Here is an 8004-nt window from a genome sequence, read left to right on the forward strand (position 1 = left end):
TCTAGCATCACATATCCAGATAGAATGTATTTCATTACAAACTAGCACCACGAAAGAAACTGGTATCACATGACATTGCAGCCTCACATAACATCACTAATAGCGAACACGATTATAGCGAACTTCCAGTTATAAGGAACAATTTATTATGGCCCAAATTTTGCCCTTCTTTATTTAATATAAAAAAAAACAGTTATAGCGAACACAGTTATAAGGAATTATCGCTTATAAGGAACTCATTTCTTAGTCCCAATTTAGTTAAAAGTGCAGAAAATTACACTTTTATAACAAACTCCAAAATATCGGCTATCCGTAAACATATCCCGCATTTTCAACTTTTGTTTTCATTGGCAAGGATTTAAACTCAGCAGAATTTACCAAATATTGTACTTCAATACATCTATGAAAATGAATTTGTATAGCAGTTTGTAATAGTTTTCTATTTAGAATATTTTCAGCATGAGTTCTTGTCACCAAGATAAAACGGTTATTCCTTTAATTCTATTATTTCTTTTCTTTAATAGTTTTGCTCGAGTAAAATAATTATGATCATTTATAATAGGTTTTCAACATAATCATGCATGCTTGCAAACATAATCCATTGAAAACTACAAAGTACAATTGATTGAAATGAAAAGAAATCTATATCTTTCATTAGTAAAAGTCACCCTTAACATATAATAGAAGATATTCAAGATAAAAGGTAGAAAAAATCGAAAATCTTGTTTATTCTTAATCATGGAAAGAAAAGGAAAAGCACTGAGTTTAGAAACAAAATAAGATATTTTATGAGAAATTGAGAAAAGGAGTAAAACTAAAACTGAAATAGCAAAGGATTTTCAAATTCCAAAAAGTACGCTCTCTAAAAAAGAAATAAATGACTAATTGTTCTTAATCAAATGCTCTTCAAAATGGCTGACGTTGGTAAACAATCAGTCCATTATATGTAAATCTGTTTGCTATAAAAACTCCTGATACAAGGAACTAATTCGCTATATGCTTACAAGGAACTCGGGGATAAAAGGAACAGATTTTGAATGTTCCAATGAGTTTATTATATGCGGAGTTTACTGTAGTACAATATATGTATTTCATCACAAAGCAAGCTTGTAACACATGACATTCTAGCTTCACATAACCAGATTACGTATTTCATAACACAAGCTAGTATCACAAAGCAAGCTTATATCACCTAATTTCTATACTCACATAACAATATATTTCCACATAGATTTAGGGGTAGGGGTTGGGGAGACACAATCACACATTTAAAGGTCATATAGCAACTCTCCAGCTTTACTGGTATAGGAAGACCTCAGGTGCCCCTCTATGTATTATATCCAACATGTAAGCTAGTTCGAAAGCTTCCTCACATTAAAAAATCAAAAGTACCAACAGAATTTGAAACCTGAGCAGTGAATTGAAAGTGGTTTGGTTCAACAACCTTAACCACTTGGCCACAGATGTACAAATATCCTTAAATAGCAAGCTAGTATCACATAACCAGCTATTCTTACATGACAACCTAGCATCACATGGCATGCTAGAATCACATGGCAAGCTAGTATCACATGACAACCTAGCATCACATAAATAGCTATTCTTACGAGGTATGTTCAAAAAGTTCGTGGATTTTTGCTGTCATTTTTTACTTGGTTCATAAAAACACCCATAGTGGATATGAATCGAAAGAGTGTCTTTATTTTCAAAAGTAAGATTTACTTTTATTGTTAACTTTTATTTCCTTTACGAGTTATGTGCACTTTAATAAACCATGGCAACGCAACATCGGCGCACCCGAAATTTTCATATAATGTTTTAAATATAAACAAATGTTGGAAACAAATTAAATGATTGTTTTATGAAGTTAAATACAAGTAATCATCTATTAATATTTAAATGACATAAATCTGACTTTTGGCGTTCGTTTGGACGTTGAATAGCTGAACAAAACAAGTTTTTTTGAGCAGCAGTAGACAGACGGGTAAGTTGGGAAGTAAAAACCCCGTTTAAAAACTAGAAATTCGCTCTTTTGGAAATTTTTACCAATATATGTGGTATACTCCTATATATTTTTATAAGGTGATTAAATTAACGAAAAACAATGAGTTGTTGAGCAAGTCTCTTGGTTTCAGGTCGCGCAAGCGATTCAAATACGGCAAATACATGCTCACAGACAGAAAGGGCGACGAATAATTTTAGCGGCAAATTGTTGGGACGTTTGTAACGTCAATTGCAAAAGATCTACAAAAGTTCAGGCATTATGACAGTTTTGCGAGATGTCCGACATGTTTAATTTCTGCATCGGGTCTATGCATTCAATTCTGACAAAACAATTTAATTTAATCAAAATAATATTTTATGTCATTCATCAGGATATATGCGTATTTTCAATAGATACTTGTAGTTCTATTTGTATTTCCTGTATTTACCCTGGTCCGTTTGATAATTAATGCTAGCCGGTGTTCAGTAGATTTACCGCATAGAATAATTGTCAGTTGATAAAATAATTTCTTTATCATCGATAATCATATTGTTTAAAGATCGGACGAGGGCGGTTTCAAATTGATACTATCAATCAACAATTGAATTAACTTATTAACACTGTCCGTTTAATGTCTAAATTACTCAAAAATCCCGATAAAGAGCGGAAAGTATGCGGCACTCGGACCTTTATACGGAGAATGGAGCGAATTGATGACCACTTTATATCTCGGGTCATCATCGCAAACAGAAAAATGGTTTTGGTATATCATCCGCAGATATTGAACACTAAAAAAGAGTACTTTCAGAAACAATGACGCTGGTAAAATGTTTCATTTATACTGCAACGTCACGAACGTCATTTTGTTTCATCATCAGCGTGCGCCGGATTGTGCACCCCTTGTGATTTGTAACTGTCACAGAAATTTTATTTGTAAACATATTGTATTGATTTTTTCACTGTTTATTAAGGACATATTTTCATATATGTCTCTTGTAAAATCATATACGCAAATTAAAAGATGTGAACAGTAGAGCCGCAGTCCACGAACTTTTTGAACAGCCCTCGTACATGACAACCTAGCATCACATGGCAAGCTGGTATCACATGGCAAGCTGGTATCACATGGCAAGCTAGTATCATATGGCAAGCTAGTATCACTTGGCAACCTAGCACCACATGGCAAGCTTGTATCACATGGCAAGCTAGTATCACATGACATGCTAATATTACATGACAACCTAGCACCACATGGCAAGCTGGTATCATGTGGCAAAGCTAGTATCACATGGCAAGCTAGTATCACATGGCCAGTTATTCTCACATATCAAGCTATCTTCACATTGGTTATCTTTCACATAACTTGCCACAAGCTGGTTATTCCTATAACACTTGCTATCCTAAAACAAACAGGCTGTCAACATAAAATCACCTTTCTTCACTTTATAAGTGGAACAAAACCCAACTAGACAAGGAAAAACACTCTGTCAAATATTCCATGGCAAACTACCTTTGATAAGGATAACCATCTGTCAAATTATTTTTACATTTAACTTTGATGTTAAATTCTTATTTTTATCTTTTATAATTTATTTATTCTCAAATTAGTTTGACAATACAAATGTATAATGAATGTCAAGGTGTCATTGCTTACTTTACAAGTTTTCCATCTATCAAGTTACATTATCCTCAAGCATCATCTTTTTAGCTCTTTGGACCATTTTAAGTGACCAGTTGGTTTAATATGAGCAAATTTCACTTGAAGAGTCACAAAGACTAAACAGTAAGGTCCTGATGTACTTAATAAACAATAAAAGCCAATTTATGTATAGAAATACATTGTAAATGCAACTTTTTAAAAATATACTTCAAGCATAAAAATCATAAAACATTACATTAAAACATATTTTTTCAGGAAAGCAGATAAAATCAAATCAACAAAATATACTTATTAATAATAAAACATCTATATACCATTACATTAAAACATATATTTTCAGGAAAGCAGATAAAATCAAGTCATCAAATATACTTATTAATAATATTACATCACTATTAACATTCAAACAAATATATATTATCACAGTTCAAGTTAACAATACTAGTTTTAACAATTATCACTCTAATGATAAGTTGCACTTTGTTCCTTATCACAAAACTTTCATAAAATGCTGACAATATTACAAAAAATATATATATACTTAAAGTGGCTTTATCTTCATTCAAAGCTATATAGGGAGTTCAAAGTATGTTTACATCTTCCAATGTACTTTGTCTGAACAATAAATAACATGTTTCTTGGCCCAAGGAAATTTCCTTAATTATCCATTAGAAATAACCTATTCATGTTCAATTTTTAAAGTGTGGGGCAGTCTTTTTATATTTTAGGCAGATTTATATATTATCCTCAACATTTTCCTATATCTACTGTTGGCCAATCATCATTATAACAGTTGATCTTTTGAAATATATTGTTCACCTTGACAATGAAAAAATTGAGCATAATGTCACTTTAAATAAATCTTCAATAAGATAACCATCATAAAAACTCTTACTGTAATTGTATCAATTTATTGTACATGTTAAACAGAGTATAATTTTGATTATTTAAATATAAATAGTGAAAGTCAAGATTTTCAAAATCTAATTATTGCAGCAGCATATCGTTCATTTTTACCAATTAAATTATTTTTATTTTCTATCAAGAAGAGATCAAAACATTACGATTTTATTTATTTATATTAATTTACCTATTTTACTAAATACTGTTTTTTTATAAAAATATATATACAATCACAACTTTAGTGCAGTAACAGGCCAACTCCTATTTTTATAGGAGTAAACCCATCACTGCACTAACTGGTGACGAAATATGCAAGTACATAGAATATAATCATTGTCATGTATTTTTTTATACACACAGCCAGTGGAAGCAGTGATTCACACATTATTATTTTTTCCAGACAATAATCACACATCATCTACTGCTATATACACTAAATGTGATTTATAAAAATGTTTCCATAGCAACATCAAAACGTATAAATTCAATTGTGTTTAACTAAATTTCATCACCATCTGCTGATGAATGACAATTTAATTCCAATGAAATTCTTGTTGTTGTATGGAAGTTTAAAACATTACATATATTAAATACAATGAAAAGGTGTGGAAGGTAATATATATATTTCAGAAACATACTAGTGAAATATATACAGATAGACTGTAAAACAACATTAACTCTGTACTTCCTCAATCCATTGAGTTTACCATCAGTATTGAACCATGATCACCTGATGTGAAGTTTGTTTGACAATCTCTTATGCAATCTTTAAAAAATGTTATTAGAATCCCTTACATTCATAATTCCAATACAGCAGGGCAACTTTAATTTACAAAATTTAGTGTGAAAAGATCAAATATATCTAAAACAAGTATACTCAATAAATTAACTATAATGAAAGGCATGGAAGGTAACAATTTACATTTTGTCAAATAACATAGCATAGTTTAATTGTGCATCAGATACAGAGACAAAAATATCAATTGTTTATCAATTATTTATCTTTTCCTTCCTTGACCTTAAAAACATTGAGACTAAATTTAGACTGTGATTGGTGAACATCAACAAAAAGCTTATCAACATTGTAATCTAAACAAGGAAATTTACTGCATTGCATACACTTATTTAGAAATGTATAAAAAACAAAGTCTGTTTTAATCTGATGCAAATAATATAAATTTTACAGTATAAATGGTTCATGTATCAAAATGCTGTAGTTTAACCCTACATCTGCTAACTACCTATATGACCACCATGCAATACAATCATGGTCTGTACTGTATGATATTCAGTCAGTAAATATTTTAATATTTCCCGCAAAACGATGTATGGTCTTTTCAAGGAAATTCATTGAAGATACATAGGTATTCATTTTTACTGAAAGAGCAAAATTAATTATGCTCTATTTTCCCTTGCCAAACATGTGTGTATTTATTTGGTTGGAAATCATTTCATTAAAACTGATTTCAATATATCCTATCATTTATAATGACTTTTATTCTTTAATAATGAAAACCTTTATAATACATTAAACAATTCTTCTAATACATTGAAACCGTGGCAACATTTCATTAAGTTAAAGACAAAATACATAAACAACCTTTCAGTAAGGCATCATCTGATAGGGTTTATAATGCTGTAGAAAATCATTTGATGATATACAAAACAATTTGTTTACAAGACATAAATGTACAATAAAATATGTGTACAAATATATGACTTATATCAGACTATATACAAGTTTATATATGTATAAATGGAGTTTTATGAATTTCCAGCCATATATTAAAATTTTTAATCTGAGTATAATAATTCTACAATGCCCAAAACAAAAACAAACTCACAATTTATGGCAATGAAGTTTGTTTTGATGATTTATTTAAAATTCTAATCTAGAGAGGTAACATTAAAAAATGTTAAAAATTGTAATTTTCAAAATAATGCCAATTTCATTGTTATTATAAAAGTTAAATAAATAAAAAAGTATTCACCTACTGTGAATATAATGTACCAGTATTATTAAATGAACATAATTTATTAATAAATGCTATTCAGATGCAACAGACTAGTAATCTTATGATACTAGCCGCATGGGTTCAAACCCTGTCAGGGGCCAGCCGTTGTTTCCTTGAGCAAGAAACTTTACACTCATTGCTCAGTACTGGTTGGTTCCAGAAACAGATTCAAAAGTGTGTCTTTGAGCTTATAGCTTCCTACACAATCGAACTAAAATAAATTATATATAAACCAAATGCTATTCAGTAGAAAAATCCTTAAAAAAATTCTAAATTCAAAAATTTTTTGCTGTCAGTCAGTATGAAATATACCGTAAAATTTCTATTAAATGCCCCCGGGGGCTAAACATTTTCCAAAAGGGGGGCTATTATTACAACATGTTTTATCCTAAATCCAAAAATCATTGAAAATACATTTAGTGTTAACAAATGTTGGCAATAACATTAAAATGTGTTAAGATTTTAAAGTTCATGTGATACATTTTGTGTTTTATTATGAAATAAAATGGATTCTGAAGGATTTGAATAAAATTACGCATTTATTTAAGACAGTTCACCACTGATGAGCAGATTTTTCTCCATATCGAAAAGCCTGGGAGGCTTTTATTAGGGGAGGGGCGTTTATTAGGAATTTTACGGTATCTCATTACGAAGCTTTCAATTCAAGAATTATGATGAAATTTAAAATATCTCACTTGGCTTCAAACAATGCAATATGACTGATATCTCACATATATTATATTTTAGTATCTAAGCTAAATAAATATACATGTATCATTAGATGACTTAGATACAGAATAATAGTTCAAATACCATGATGACTTAACAAGAGCACATCAGGCAGTTATAACACTTGTCAGTTTATAATTTATCGATTTTTTAGAAAAAATTCAAGGGACGTTACTCCTAAAAATATTGCTCTCAGGATAATGTCCCATGTCTTCCAACTGTACTTTGATATATTTATCAAGTATTTTAAGTTTCTTTTGATAAAATGTACCTATGAATAATGTTTGAATAATAGGCTACATTAAAATAACTGCACTGGGATGACAATGATGATACACTGAGATCATAACAACTTGATTTTTTTTTTTTAATCAGACAAGCTATGGAAACAAATGATAAATTTAATGTGATTTATTTCATACTTCTAATTTATGAATCTGACATCTTTAATTTATGGATGTTCTAAATTATTTATTTACATTGAGACATCATAGGCATTAGTAAATAGCATATTTCACTGTGATTTTTTTTAAATGTTTTCTGTTTTTGTGAAATAAATAAAATATCTAGTTCTCAGTGAGATATATCGATGGTCTCACTATAAAATGCCGGACCTACATTGTTTTCGATTTTGCGTTTTTGGAAATTTCCGAAGCTTCAAGAGCTCCCGCTTCTTTTGCCTGACTCATATTGAAGTCAGCCAATCACAACCT

General features: G+C 30.1%; 1 long non-coding RNA gene across 1 annotated transcript; it reads right to left on the bottom strand.

Moving 5' to 3' along the window:
- Positions 1-204: 204 nt before the first annotated feature.
- LOC132759531 (uncharacterized) lies at positions 205-4844 on the bottom strand. The gene is made up of 2 exons (XR_009629728.1): positions 3064-4844; positions 205-1525 (listed from the first exon to the last, which is right to left on the bottom strand). It is a non-coding gene; the product is annotated as an uncharacterized LOC132759531 (long non-coding RNA).
- Between the last annotated feature and the right edge of the window lie 3160 nt (positions 4845-8004).

This window comes from Ruditapes philippinarum, unplaced genomic scaffold (genome assembly GCF_026571515.1).
Source record: "Ruditapes philippinarum isolate M1 unplaced genomic scaffold, ASM2657151v2 ctg5185_1_1_1_1, whole genome shotgun sequence".
Classification (NCBI taxonomy): Eukaryota; Metazoa; Mollusca; class Bivalvia; order Venerida; family Veneridae; genus Ruditapes; species Ruditapes philippinarum.